Source organism: Humulus lupulus, chromosome 2, assembly GCF_963169125.1.
Source record: "Humulus lupulus chromosome 2, drHumLupu1.1, whole genome shotgun sequence".
Classification (NCBI taxonomy): domain Eukaryota; kingdom Viridiplantae; phylum Streptophyta; class Magnoliopsida; order Rosales; family Cannabaceae; genus Humulus; species Humulus lupulus.
The window spans coordinates 113,196,014-113,211,771 of NC_084794.1; positions in this window are offsets into that span (position 1 = coordinate 113,196,014).

A 15,758-nucleotide genomic window follows, 5' to 3' on the forward strand; every position below is an offset into this window, starting at 1 on the left:
CACCAAATCAGCTCACTTTCTACTAGTGAGGATGACTTATATAGTTGACCAATATGCAGATCTCTATGTGAGAGAGATAGTACGTCTTCATGAAGCTCTAAAATCAATTGTGTCAGATCGAGACCCCACATTTACTTCCAAGTTTTGGGGAAGTTTGCAAGAAGTTATGGGCACACAGTTGAAATTTTGTACAACTTAGCATCCTCAAATAGATAGTCAGTCTAAGAGGACGATTTAGATACTGGAAGACATGCTTCAGGCATGCGTTTTGGACTTTGAAGGGTCCTGGAATAAGTATTTTCCTTTGATAGAGTTTTCCTACAATAACAACTATAAGTCAACCATTATAGTGGCCTCTTATGAGATGTTTTATGGTAGTAAGTGTAGATCGCCCATTCACTGGGATAAGATGGGTGAAAGGAAATACTTAGGTCCTGAAGTAGTTCAGAGGACCAATGAGGCTATCGAAAGGATTAGAGCTCAGATGCTCACATCACAGAGTGGACATAAAAGTTATTCAGATCCGAAGTGCAAGAACGTGGAGTTCCAAGTGGGAGACTATGTCTTCCTTAGAGTTTCACCATTGAAATGGGTGAAAAGGTTTGAGAAGAAAGGCAAGTTGAGCCCTAGATTTGTAGGAACTTTTGAGATCCTAGAGTGGATTGGTCAGGTGGCCTATGGATTGGCCTTATCTCTGACATTGTCAGCAATGCACAATGTGTTTCATATTTCGATGCTTCAGAAGTATGTATCAGATGAGGCTCATGTATTGAGTTACAAAGATTTGGAACTACAAACCGATCTATCCTATGAAGAACAGTTAGTTCAAATATTAGACAGGAAGGACAAGGTCCTAAGGAAAAAAAAACCATACTTTTGGTTAATGTATAATAGAGTAAAAACAAGGTCGAGGAGGCAACCTGAGAATTGGAATCAAACATGTGGGATCAGTATCCCGAGCTGTTTAGGTAAAATTTCAAGTACGAAATTCCTGTAAGGTGTAACGACCATCAAAATATACAAGACCCAAACATGCGGAAATCTACACTTTTACTTTAAATCATTGTACCAAAAATCCATATAAAAAACTTTTAAAAAAGGTTGCGTGTGCACACTTTTAGTTTAGCAAACAGAAAGCAACTTCTCTTCCACATAGTTATAACAAAACAATTATCCCAAAAGAATAACAAACTTCCAGCTTTTTCTTTTCAAAATGGTGATCCATCAAAACCCTCCCAGGTCAGGCCACATGTACGTATCCACAAGCATACTCTAGTGCTCATTACTCCACTTTGCTTTTGCACTTACCTACAACATGAAACAACTAGGTAAGCGAAAACGCTTAGTAAGAATAGCCTTGCACACAAATATACTAAACTTAGTAACGGGTTGACCTAAGGTAGATATCACTACCGATCACTAGGGTATTGGATAAATTCCAACCCTATCATACAATTCTTAATAATAGCCATACAGAAAATCAAGTACATTGGTTGTGCCCAACAACCCATTTTCATACATATCATATCAACCTGCATTCAGAAAAATCCCCAGAACATACAATATGGATAACCATATCTGAACAATAACTTTGGTTGTTTCTAACTACCAAGTTCACACATAACACAATAACCTGCACTCAGAAAATTCTCAGAACATACAATATGGATAACCATATCCACACAATAACTTTGGTTGTTTCTAACAACCAATTTCACACATAGCATGATAACATGCACTTAGAAAATTCCCAGAACATACAATATGTAACGTCCCAGAAATTTAGAAAGATAATTCAAGCTTTGATTAGCGTGCTGGAGAGTGTAATTTAATATTTGTGCAATTAAGTGTGTGTAATTATGAGTATAAATGTGATTATGTGAATTTAATTATGTTTAAAGTCACATGCCTGGTAAACTTGGGCATTTCTGTAAATTGAACCCGCTGAGGGTATGCGTGTGGATTTATGCTATGTGCTTTGTGTTTCAGCATTTGGGGATTCTGTCCCGCGGTATTAGCAAAAAGTCACAAATATGGTTATTAGTGTTTAGTTGTGAGTGGTAACAAGTGGTAACTCTTGGTGTCAGTAACTTTTGTGAAATTAGTGGGAATAAGTGATCTTCTTGCAAAAGAGTGAAATGACTAGGTTACCCTTGAGGTTTAGTATAGAAGTGAGTTAGAGGGAGGAGTAGAATGGTCATTTAGGCTCTAAATTAGACAAACCCGCAGCTGAAGGTTAACTTTCACGTTCTAGGCTTCTCAAGAGTCTATTGGTCATTTGGTTCAAGTTTTCAAGAAGAAAGAGGAGAGCACAAGACTAGACAACTGGCTTTTGAAGGAAATTGGAAGTGAATTCAAATTGAGGAAGAGATTAGTATCCATCCATACCTAGGTATCTCGAAATCTAAGAAGATGTCAGAGATTTTCATGTGGTTTAAGGTCTTTTATGTTGTTCTTGAGGAATGTGAATTTGATTTTTGAATTTGGGTTTTGGGATGAAGTTTTGAGGAACTTAAGCTTGGAAATTTGAGGATTGAAGCTTGGAGTGGCATTGGAGGCAGCCTAGGGTCAAAATTCTGCTCTAAATGTAAGGTTTCCTTTAAGTTTTTGAAAAGTTTCTAGTTAGGGTTAAACTTTGTGCAATTTTAGATCATTGAGTGATTTAGAGTTTGGATGTGAGTTTGGGTTTGTTTTTGATGCATATGTGTTGTTTATGTTGTTTATTAGGAGTTTTGGGTCCAATTGGGACTTAGGTACACTTGGGGAATGATTTGGGTAAGCTTGGGTTCGGAAAAATGGTGGAAAAACCAATGTTCGTTTCTGGGTTCTATAGGGAGCGCTACAACGCTACTCTTTGGGCGCTATAGCGCTAGGGGTCCTTCTGGGTTCTATAAGTAGTGCTATAGCGCTACTTCTTGGGTGCTACAGCGCTAGGCAAAAATTCAGGAAGGCAAATTTTTCAGTATTTGAGAATTTGTTCCGGGGGCTCGAGGGTCGATTCCACCACCTCGTTTGGTGGAATTGGAGTTTCTGAGAGCATGTGATTGGTCCTGAGATTGGTTTATGGAATTGAATTGTAATGAGGATGCTATTTATGGTTTATGACTAGGTGACTGCTAGGGCTTTGGGACAAGATCGTACTCAGGGGCCGTCTCTTGTAATATGGTGCTTGTATAAAAGGTAAGAAAATTGGTGTACCCGTAGAGCAGGGCATGGCCTTAATGTTTATGTTTAATATGTGGTTAAATATCTATGAATATAATGCTATGTGATGCATGTTTATGAGTGAACGACGGAGGTCGAGAACGGAAAGAAGCTGGGATCAACGTTGAGCATAATGAGTGCATGCCGTTAGGGCGAGACCCTCCTAGGGTGCTAGAGCCACCCTCTCGGTGAAGACCACGAACCCAGGGCCTAGTAAAGCGCATGGGACGGTGTTGGCCGCTATGTGTTTAGCCCGTTGGCTGTGTTGTTGTATATTATGGATTGTTATGTATATGTCATATGTTTTGTGTTGAGTTTTCTTGCTTGGATTCAGCTCATGGGTGCTCTATGGTGCAGGTAAGGGCAAAATAAGGGTCGACCAACCATGAGTACGAAGAGTGTGGAGCGAAGGGTACATGTTTGGCCTACCTAGCTGCCATGACCAGGGTATTTTGGGAAAATGTACTGTAATGGTTGTTTTGTCACCTAGGTCGACCTTAATTGTATTTTTGAGTTGTAAAGTATTTTCTAAAAAGTATTTGGGATCCCGTCTGTATAACTTTTTAAAGATTTTAATGAATGACCAAATTTTTATACTTTATGTGTTTAAACGATTTTTATTTCAATTTGGTCACACTTTTAACCTAAAACCTCGATTAGCGAGCTAATGGCACATTTTTAACTCACATAGTAACGAATCTACAGAAGTATGGCGTTACAACTTGGTATCAGAGCATGCCAATGTTTATGGTTCTTGGAGATTGACCGAACATGTACACTCGCTGCCAATGAAAAGCTTGACTCAGGGTTGGATGGTATTTCATGAATTATATGTTTGATTGCTTGATTAAGTGCCCTGTTTGCCTGAATATATAAATAGAGCATTATGAATGTGTTGATATATGCATGATGCTAGGGCATGGCCCCCTTAATTTTCGTATGTATCTGTGATATGTGGACTTGCTGGTTGTGGTTGGTTGATGAGATTGGGAGGTGGTTTTGGATGTTGTTATCATGCCTGATGTGCGGCGTCATTGATTGCAGGCATATTGCAGTAATGCCTCAGCGATCAATCAGACTCCGCGGCAATAGGGTCAAGGATGACAACCAAGGTCAGGAACCTCCACCTACCCCACCAAATTGGCAACAACTATTTGTTGAGATGGAAGCTAGACTTCACCGAATAGAAGAAGAGCTAGTTGAGGTAGCAATCCCCTCCTCAGGGCATTGGGTTATAGGTTCCATAGGCTGTGGCACTAGTGCCAGCCCAACTTGCTGTGGAAAATAGGTGGGAACCTTTGTATGAGAGGTTCAGGAAGTAGCATCCTCTCACCTTCGAGGGTGGTCCAGACCCACTGCGGGCAGAGGAGTGGATGAACATGATTTCTTCCATCCTAGACTTCATGAAGGTGGAAGGGAATGAGAGAGTAGCCTGCGCCAGCTACATGTTGAGGGAAGATGCCCGCATCTGGTGGGATGTTGTGTCCTAGAGAAGGAATATTGCATTCATGGCCTAGGAAGAGTTCAGAAATATATACAATGAGAAGTATTACAGTGTCGCAGTTCGAGTTGCGAAGGTGGATGAATTTACGAACCTGACTCAGAACCGGATGATGGTTACTGAGTATGCTTTGAAGTTTGGCCAGTTAGCAAAGTTCGTGTCGACTGACATGGCATGAAGAGATCGGTTTGTGCAGGGATTGAATGTTATGATCGCTCGTGATGTCAAGATAACTTTGGATCCAGGAAATACCACCTATGCTTAGGTAGTGGATAAGGCCCTTAGAGCTGAGGGGGCCGAGGATCAGATATGGAGAGAGGGCTCAACCAGGCGCGATGCTCGGAGGATGGTGCCTCCTTTTACTAGATCTAGCTAGGGTAGTAGCCCCAGTGAGCAGAAGAGAAAAGCCCCAAACTCTTTTGTTCCTCCTAGCTCAGATAGGAGGGCACGGGGTGCTTTCAGTGGCCATCAGGACGGGGAAGACAACTAGAGAAGTTTCCCAGTTTCAAGGAGAGTGCAAGATCAGAGCCTGCTTTACTTGTGGGAGCATCAGTCATTTCAGGAAGGACTGCCCACGAGCGAGAAAGGAAGAGCCAAAATAGAGCGACAGTCTCACTCTTACAAGGGTATTTACCTTGATCCAAACTGAGTCTGAGGCTAGCCCCTCGGTCGTGACATGTCAGATTTCTAGTGTTGGTTCTTCTTTTATTGCAATGATTGACTTAGGGGCTACTCATTGTTTTGTATCTGCTAGAGTGATAGATCAACTTTGTAGACCTAGTAATTTGTATGCTAGGGGATTTCAGACTTTGTTGCCAACTGGGGAACTGGTAGTCTTTAAGAGATGGGTTAGAGCATTGCCAGTTGAGATAGATAGTAGGGAGTTGTCTGTGGATCTGATGAGTTAGCAATGGATGACTTTGATATGATCCTAGGGATGGATTGGTTATTGAAGTGCGAGGCGACGATTGACTGCAAGCGCAGGATGGTGACCTTCGAACCGGAAGGGGAGGTACCCTTTGTATTCATGGGGACAGTGAGTGGACTGCGAGTACCTATGATTTTGGCACTAAAGGCTAGAGACCTAATGCAAGAGGGTTGCATATGATTCCTAACAAACATTGTGGATACTTCCAGAGTTGTTTCGATTGGACTGGATGAGACCAAACCGGTATGTGAGTTTCCTGATTTATTACTCGCGAATTAGTCAGGGTTACTGCCACACCGAGAGATCAATTTCATCATTGAATTTGTGCCAAGAGCAGAGCCAGTATCTAGGACACCTTATAGAATGGTTCTAGCAGAGTTGAAGGAAATGAAGATTCAGTTGCAAGAGTTACTGGATTTGGGACTGAGTTTTTCGCCGTGGGGTGCTTTAGTGTTGTTCGTCAAGAAGAAGGATGGATCTTTAAGGATGTGTATTGACTACAGAGAGTTGAATAAGTTGACCATTAAGAACAAGTACCCACTGCCTAGGATCGATGATTTGTTTGATCAGCTACAAGGGAAGATAGTGTTCTATAAGATTGACCTTCGGTCAGGCTACCACAAGTTAAGGATTAAAGAGGAGGACATACCAAAGACTGCTTTTTGTATGAGGTATGGACACTATGAATTCCTGTTCATGTCCTTTGGATAAACCAACGCCCCAGCAGCCTTTATGGACTTGATGAATAGAGTCTTCAAGGATTATCTGGACAAATTTAGGATCGTATTCATTGACAACATACTGGTGTACTCTCAGTTAGAGACAGAGCATGAGCAGCATCTATGCCTGGTATTACAGCAGTTGAGAGAGCATAGGTTATATGCTAAGTTTAGCAAGTGTGAGTTTTGGCTACCTCAAGTAACATTTCTGGGTCACATTGTCAGTAAAGAGGGGATTCTGGTGGACCCAAGTAAGATTGAGGTAGTGAGAGATTGGCCCAGGCCGAGCAGTGTACCAGAAGTTAGGAGATTTTTGGGATTGGTAGGGTACTATTGGCGGTTCGTTGAGAGATTCTCCAGAATAGCTACACCATTGACTAAACTGACATGTAAGAAGACCAAGTATGTCTGGACAGACAGGTGTGAGAACAGTTTCAAGGAGTTGAAGCGACGACTGATCACCGCTTCAGTATTGAGTCTGCAGTCATACAATGAGAAGTTTGTAGTCTACTGCGATGCTTCTAGACAGGGTTTAGGGTGTGTATTGATGCAAGCTGGAAATGTGATAGCCTATGCGTCAAGACAATTGAAGGAGTATGAGCATGAAAGAGTATGAGCAGAGGTATCTCACACATGATCTGGAATTGGCAGCGGTGGTATTTGCACTGAAGGTTTGGAGACATTATTTGTGTGGCGAGAAGTGCGAAATATACACCGACCATAAGAGTTTAAAGTACTTCTTTACTCAGAAGGATCTGAATATGCACCAGAGACATTAGCTGGAATTGGTAAATGATTATAATTATGATATTTTATATCATCCTGGGAAGGCCAATGTGCTGGCCGACGCGATGAGTCGGAAGGGCCTAGGACAGTTGTTCAGTTCAAGGCATATATCAGACAAGTTAGCTAAAGAGATGACTAGAGCAGGTATAGAGTTGGTGGCTGGTTAGTTAGCCAACATCACTCTTTAGTCTACGCTCCTTGAGAGGATCAAGGAGGCACAAGGGAAGGATCCATAGTTGAAAGAACGCAAAGAAGGCATCTTAGCCGGCGCGGCTAAAGACTTTTCTATTTTGGAAATGGGTTTATTGAGGTACAAAGGTCGAATTTGCATTCTGATGGATTTTGGTATCTGGCGGGAGATCTTAGATGAGTCTCATACCACTCCCTATTCTTTACATCCGGGTACGACAAAGATGTACCAAGATTTGAGAACTCTGTATTGGTGGCCGGGAATGAAGAGGGATGTAGTGGATTATGTGGCCAAGTGTGTGACTTGTCACCAGGTAAAGGCTGAACATCAGAGGCCAACAGAGTTGTTGTAGCCTCTAGGGATTCCGAAGTGGAAATGGGAGGATATCACCATGGACTTCGTGGTTGGATTACTGAAGACTGTGGGACAACATGATTCGGTGTGGGTGATTGTGGACAGGTATACCAAGTTAGCCCACTTCTTGCCTGTTAAGACAACTTATATTGTGGAGCAGTATGCTGAACTGTATGTGAAGGAAATTGTACGACTATATGGGGCTCCGAGGTCGATAGTATTCGACAGGGACCCCATTTTCACTTCCAAGTTTTGGGAGAGCCTGTAGAAGGCTATGGGCACACAGTTGCGGTTTAGTACCACTTATCATCCTTAGACAGATGCATAGTCTGAGAGGACGATTGAGATACTGAAGGATATGTTGCGAGCTTGCATGCTGGATTTTAGGGGATCTTGGAGTAAGTATCTCCCTTTGATTGAGTTTTCGTACAATAACAGTTATCAGGTGACTATTAGAGTGGCTCCGTATGAGATGTTATATTGGAGGAAGTGTAGATCACCCATCCATTGGGATGAGACAGGTGAGAGGAGGTATCTAGGTCATGAGGTTGTTCAAAGGACCAATGAGGCGATTGAGAAGATTAGAGCTCGAATGCTCACCTCCCAGAGTCGGCAGAAGAGTTACTCAGACTTGAGACGCAGGAGCATAGAGTTTCAAGTCGGGGACCATCTGTTCCTCAGAGTTTCTCCCTTAAGAAAGGTGAAACAGTTTGGAGTAAGGGGCAAGTTGAGCCCTAGGTTTATTGGCCCCTTTGAGATTCTGGAATGAGTTGGAGAGGTAGCTTACAGATTGGTGATGCCTCCAGCTCTATCAGGGGTTCACAATGTGTTTCACGTATCCATGCTCCGAAAGTATGTATCAGATTCTACGCACGTGCTGAGCTATGAGAATCTGGAGTTGGATCAAGAATTGTCTTATGAAGAGAAATCGGTTCAAATCTTGGATAGAAAATGTAAAGTCTTGTGGAACAAGACCATTGCTTTAGTGAAAGTGCTATGGAGGAATAGCAAGGTGGAAGAGGCTACTTGGGAGCTCGAGTCGGATATGCGGGCTCGGTATGCCGAGTTGTTTAGGTAAAATTTCGAGAACGAAATTTTTGTAAGGAGGGGATAATTATAACGTCTCGAAAATTTAGAAAGAAAATTCAAGCTTTGGTTAGCGTGCCAGAGGGCGTAATTTAATATTTGTGCAATTAAGTGTGTGTAATTATGAATATATATGTGATTATGTGAATTTAATTGTGTTTAAAGTCACATGCTTGGTAAACATGGGCAATTCTGTAAATTGAACCTGTTGAGGGTATGCGTGTGGATTTATGCTATGTGCTTTGTATTTCAGCATTTGGGGATCCTGTCCTGCAGTATTAGCGGAAAGTCACAAATATGGTTATTGGTGTTTAGTTGTAAGTGGTAACAAGTGGTAACTCTTAGTGTTAGTAACTTTTGTGAAATTAGTGGGAATAAGTGATATTTTTGCAAAAGAGTAAAATGATTAGGTTACCCTTGGGGTTTAGTATAGACGTGAGTTAGAGGGAGGAGTAGAATGGTTATTTAGGCTCTAAATTAAACAAACCCACAACTGAAGGTTAACTTTCACGTTCTAGGCTTCTCAAGAGTCTCTTGGTCATTTGGTTCAAGTTTTCAAGAAGAAAGAGGAGAGCACAAGACTAGGCAGCTGGTTTTTGAAGGAAATTGGAAGTTAATTCAAATTGAGGAAGAGATTAGTAGCCATCCACACCTAGGAATCTCGAAATCTAAGAAGAGGTAAGAGTTTTTCATGTGGTTTTAGGTCTTTTATGTTGTCTTGAGGAATGTGAATTTGATTTTTGAATTTGGGTTTTGGGATGAAGTTTTGAGGAACTTATGCTTGGGAATTTGATGATTGAAGCTTGGAGTGGCATTGGAGGCAGCCTAGGGTCGAAATTCTGCTCTAAAGGTAAGGATTCCTTTATTTTTTTGAAAAGTTTATGGTTAGGGTTAAGCTTTGTGCAATTTTAGATCATTGTGTGATTTGGAGTGTGGATGTGAGTTTGGGTTTGTTTTTTATGCATATGTGTTGTTATGTTGTTTATTAGGAGTTTTGGGTCCAATTAAGACTTGGGTTGGGGAATGATTTGGGTAAGTTTGGGTTCGGAGAAATGGTGGAAAAACCAGTGTTCGTTTCTGGGTTCTATAGGGAGCGCTACAACTCTGCTCTTTGGGTGCTATAGTGCTAGGGGTCCTTTTCGATTCTATAAGTAGCGCTACAGCGCTAGGAAAAAATTTAGGAAGGCAAAATTTTCAATTTTTGAGAATTTGTTCCGAGGGCTCGGGGGTCGATTCCACCACCCCGTTTGGCGGAATTGGAGTTTCTGAGAGCATGGGATTGGTCCTGGGATTGGTTTATTGTAACGCCCTGCTAATTAGGGTCTGTTACCAAGTGTGTTTAAAACCAGTGCTGGACTTGCTAAACAAGTGTAACGTCCTACTGCCTTAGAGCCGTTACTAAGTGAGTTTAAACGTGTAATTAACTCGCTAATCGAGGTTTTAAGACAAAAGTGTAATTAAATCATAATCAGAGTCATAAACTTGAGAATAAACCTTTCATTGAAAATTATAAGACATATAACATTCGGGATCCCAAAAACATTGTTTAGAAATATTTACAACTCAAAACTTAGTTAGAGTCGACTAAACGACAAAATTCGGGTTTTGTACAAACATCTCTCAAAATACTCCTGGCCGTGACAGCCAGACATACCGAACATGTATGTGCTGCTCGTCCCGCTCACCAAACTCAAGGTTGATTGTCTCTCCCTATGCCTTTACCTGCACCATAGAGCACCCTTGAGCCGAAGCCCAGCAAGAAAACCCTCACAAGCAGATAATAAACGTATATCAAACACTTAATATAAAATCAAGCCAACACTAGGTCATACATATACGGCCATGACGTCCAAGGCGCTTTACCAGGCCCTGGGTTCGCGGTCTAAACCGTAAGGATATCCCAGGTATCCCTTGGGGTCTCACCCTGGCAACTCGCACTCTGCGTGCTAAATGCTGCTCCCGGCTCCTTGCCATTCTCGGCCTTCGCCGTTCCTAGCCTTCGCCATTCCCAGCCTTTGCCATTCCCGGCCATCGCCGTTCCATCATTAATATATACACATAATATACTAAACAAATATTAAAACACACATAAATTCAGTCAAAGGGCCATGTCCCACAACACAATCATATAGGCCGAGCCCTACAACACAAGCTCTATGGGAACAGTAGTTTTCTTACCTGCGTCCTGAGCTTTCTAGGCACCAATGTCCCGAGCACAGTTCCCTAGTCCAAGCCTCGCCAAAACCCTAGTCACAACGCATTAACAATTTCATCTATCAAGTTCTAATCCACTAAATAGCTTCGAGCCATAATTATAATCTCCGAGACCTTGAATTCTAACAATCCGGATGATAAAATCCATCCCGAGCCTTAGCAATTAAGTTCCCAAGTCAAAACCCACAAGTCACCCTGCACCTTGGGCTAGGGCCGCGGCCCAACCCTTCAAGGGTCGCGGCTAACCTCAAAACAGAGGCTAAACACCTCCCTGAAAACACACATGGGCTGCGGCATGCTTGGCCAAGCGCCGCGGCGCGCCCCAAGGTCAGTGGCCTCCCCAGGCCTTGTGTGCACACGGGCTGCGGCATGCCCCTCCTAGGGTCGTGGCCCTCGCCTCCAAACCCAGAAAAACACCATTTTTCCTTGCATTTCCTTCGAGCCAACACTTCCAAAATCACCTCAACCCAACACTTAAACCCAAAATTCACACTTAAGCAACCTAAACATACCAACAAACTCAAGAACCAATTCCTACACCCATCAAGAAATCAAAAACAATCTTTGAATCCAAACCATGCACATCTTAAGAAAACCAGCAGGAATTCAAGTAAAATACTTATAATTTGAAGCTTACCCTTGCTGAACTATGTTTCTGTGTTGATCCTCTAGGTTCCAACCTTTAATTCCTCAAGACTACCAGCCCAATTCCTTAGCTTCTAGTTAGTTTCACCAAGATTTCCTTTGATATGCCTTAGAGAAAAATGGAGAGAGAGAAGAGAAGACAACTTCAAGAGAGAGGGAAAGAAAGAGTCGGTTTTTGATTTTCTAAAGACTTCATAGGCTTTGTTTTATTTAAGTTAAGCTTTAAGGTTACCTCAAGGCTCGGGGTACCAAAAACATCCCCGAGGGAAAAATGGTAAATTTCCCCCATATTCACTCCTAAACGTTCTAACCTCAAATATATCTCCAAATATTTATTTCCATAACCCGATAACCCCATAAAACATATGACACCCGTAATACCCCTCTACCCGCCCCGGGTCGGATTCTCAACCCCGTTGTGACTTTTTGACTAACGGCTCCCTAGGACTGTCTCGGATCGTGCTACACAGATATATCACAAACAAATCACGTTTATCACATTTATGCCCTTAACGGGGTAAAATCACAAACATGCCCATGATATCCAAATGGGGCCCACATGCATATTTAATTCAACTAAACATGCATCTCTATCACATATTCACATAAATTCACATATTATAACAATAATTCACTTATTGCCCTCTAGGCATACTAATCAAGGCCCTAAGCCTTATTAGCAAATTTGGGTCGTTACAACTATCCCCTCCTCATAGAAATTTCGTCCTCGAAATTACCTAAATAACTCGGGATACCGCTCCCGCATCTCAGATTCCAATTCCCATGTCGCTTCCTCAACCTTGATGTTCCTCCACAACACTTTCACCAAGGCTATGGTCTTGCTCCACAAGACTTTGTCCTTCCTGTCAAGAATTTGAACTGGTTTCTCCTCATATGATAAATCTTGATCCAGCTCCAAATTCTCATAACTTAGAACATGTGTCGAATCAGACACATACTTTCGGAGCATGGACACGTGAAACACGTCATGGACCCCTGATAAGGCTCGGGGCATTGCCAATCTGTAAGCTACCTCTCCAACCCATTCCAGAATCTCAAAGGGGCCAACAAACCTAGGGCTCAGCTTGCCTCGAACACCAAACCGTCTCACTCCCTTCAAGGGCGAAACCCTAAGAAACACATGGTCACCAACCTGGAACTCCACACTCCTGCGTTTCAGATCTGAATAACTCTTCTGGCGACTCTGGGAGGCGAGCATTCAAGCTCTAATTTTCTCAACTGTCTCATTGGTCCTCTGAACCATCTCAGGGCCTAAATACCTCCTCTCACCTACCTCATCCCAATGGATAGGTGATCTGCACTTCCTCCCATAAAGCATCTCATACGGAGCCACTCCGATAGTCGCCTGATAGCTGCTGTTGTACGAGAACTCAATCAAAGGAAGATACTTGCTCCAGGATCCCCCAAAATCTAGCACACAGGCTCGAAACATGTCTTCTAGTATCTGAATCGTCCTCTCAGTCTGTCCATCTGTCTGAGGATGATAAGCGGTACTAAACCGTAACTGTGTGCCCATAGCCTTCTGCAGACTTTCCCAGAACTTGGAAGTGAAGGTGGGGTCCCTGTCGGATACTATCAACCTTGGTGCCCCATGCAGTCGAACAATCTCCTTCACATATAGCTCAGCATACTGCTCCATAGTATAAGTCGTCCTGACTGGTAAAAGTGGGTGGACTTGGTATACTTATCCACAATCATCCACACTGAATCATGTTGTCCTACGGTCTTTGGCAACCCAACCACAAAGTCCATAGTGACATCTTCCCACTTCCACTCGGGAATCCCTAGAGGCTGCAGCAACCCTGCTGGCCTCTGATGTTCAGCCTTGACCTGCTGACAGGTTAAGCACTTGGCCACATAATCCACCACATTCCTTTTCATGCCCGATCACCAATACAAAGCTCTCAAATCTTGGTACATTTTCATCGTACCCGGATGCAAGGAATAGGGAGTGGTATGCAGTTCATCTAGAATCTCTCGCCGGATATCTTCATCCATCGAAACACAGATCCGACCCTTATACTTCAGTAACCCCATCTCTGAAATAGAAAAGTCCTTAGTCGCTCTAACCAAGATGTTCTCCCTATAACCCCTCAACTGGGAATCATTCCCCTGTGCCTCCTTGATCCTCTCAAGGAGGGTAGACTGAAGAGTTATGTTGGCTAACCGACCAACCACCAACTCTATACCCGCTCTAGTCATCTCCTCCGCTAGCTTATCGGATATCTGTCTCGAACTGAACAGCTGTCCCGGACCCTTCTAGCTCAATGCATCAACAACTACATTAGCCTTTCCAGAATGGTATAGGATATCATAATCGTAATCCTTAACCAACTCCAACCACCTTCTCTAGTGCATATTAAGATCCTTCTGAGTGAAGAAATACTTCAAACTCTTATGATCAGTGTATATCTCGCAGTTCTCACTATATAAATAATGTCTCCAAATCTTAAGTGCGAACACCACTGCTGCCAATTCTAGATCATGCGTGGGATATCTCTGCTCATACTCCTTTAACTGTCTCGATCCGTAGGCTATCACCTTCCCAGCTTGCATCAACACACACCCCAAACCCTGTCTGGAAGCATCACAATAAACCACAAACTTCTCATTATCTGTCGGCAAACTCAACACTGGCGCTGTGATCAATCGCCGCTTCAACCCTTTGAAACTGTTCTCACATCGATATGTCCAAACATACTTTGTCTTCTTCTTTGTCAATTTTGTCAACGGCGTAGCTATTCTGGAGAACCCCTCAACAAACCAGCGGTAATACCCTGCCAACCCTAAAAAACTCCTCACTTCAGAAACACTATTCGGTCTAGGCCAGTCTCTCACTGCCTCAATCTTATTTGGGTCAACCAGAATCCCCTCCTTACTGATGATATGGCCCAGAAATGTAACTTGTGGTAACCAGAACTCGCACTTGCTGAACTTAGCGTATAACTTATGCTCTCTTAACCGCTGCAATACCAAACGTAGATGCTGCTCGTGCTCTGTCTCTGACTGTGAGTACACCAGGATATCACCGATGAATACAATCACGAACTTGTCTAAGTAATCCTTGAAAACCCTATTTATCATGTGCATAAAAGATGCTAGGGCATTAGTTAATCCAAAGGACATAACCAGGAATTCATAGTGTCCATACCTCGTGCGGAAAGCGGTCTTTGGTATGTCCTCCTCTTTGATCCTTAACTGATGGTAACCCGACTGGAGATCTATCTTAGAAAACACTGTCTTTCCCTGCAACTGGTCAAACAAATCATCAATCCTAGGAAATGGGTACTTATTCTTGATGGTCAACTTGTTCAGCTCCCTATAATCAATACACATCCTGAGAGATCCACCCTTCTTCTTACCAAACAACACCAGAGCACCCCACGGCGAGAAACTCGGTCTAATGAACCCCAAATCCAGTAACTCCTGCAACTGAATCTTCAACTCCTTCAATTCAGTCGGAGCCATTCTGTAAGGTGTCCTAGTTACTGGCTCCGCTCCTGGTACCAACTTTATAACAAAATCAATTTCCCGCTGCAGAGGCAGCCCTGGCAGATCTGCTGGAAATAAATCTGGGAACTCATATACCAATCTGGTCTCCCCCGGTCCTACCGATACAACCTTAGAGGTATCCACAACACTCGCTAGGAATCCTATGCAACCTCCCTGTATCAGGTCCCTAGCCTTTAATGTTGAAATTAGAGGTGCCCGCGGTCCACCAGCTGTTCCCACAAATACAAAGGGTACCTCCCCTTCTGGTTCAAAAGTCACCATCCTACGCTTGTAGTCAATTGTCGCCCCATACTTTGATAGCCAATTCATCCCTAGGATCATATCGAAGTCATCCATCGCAAGCTCAATCAAATCAGCAAACAATTCCCTACCATTTATCTCTACTGGAAAAGCTCTAATCCACCTCCTAGAGACTACCAATTCCCCAGTCGGAAACAAGGTATGAAAACCCCTAGCATACAAAACACTGGGTCTACACATGTAACGACCCAAATTTGCTAATAAGGCTTAAGGGCCTTGATTAGTGTGTCGGGAGGGCATAACTGGATTATATGTGATTTAACAATTAAACGCATGATATATGATTATTTGAATAAC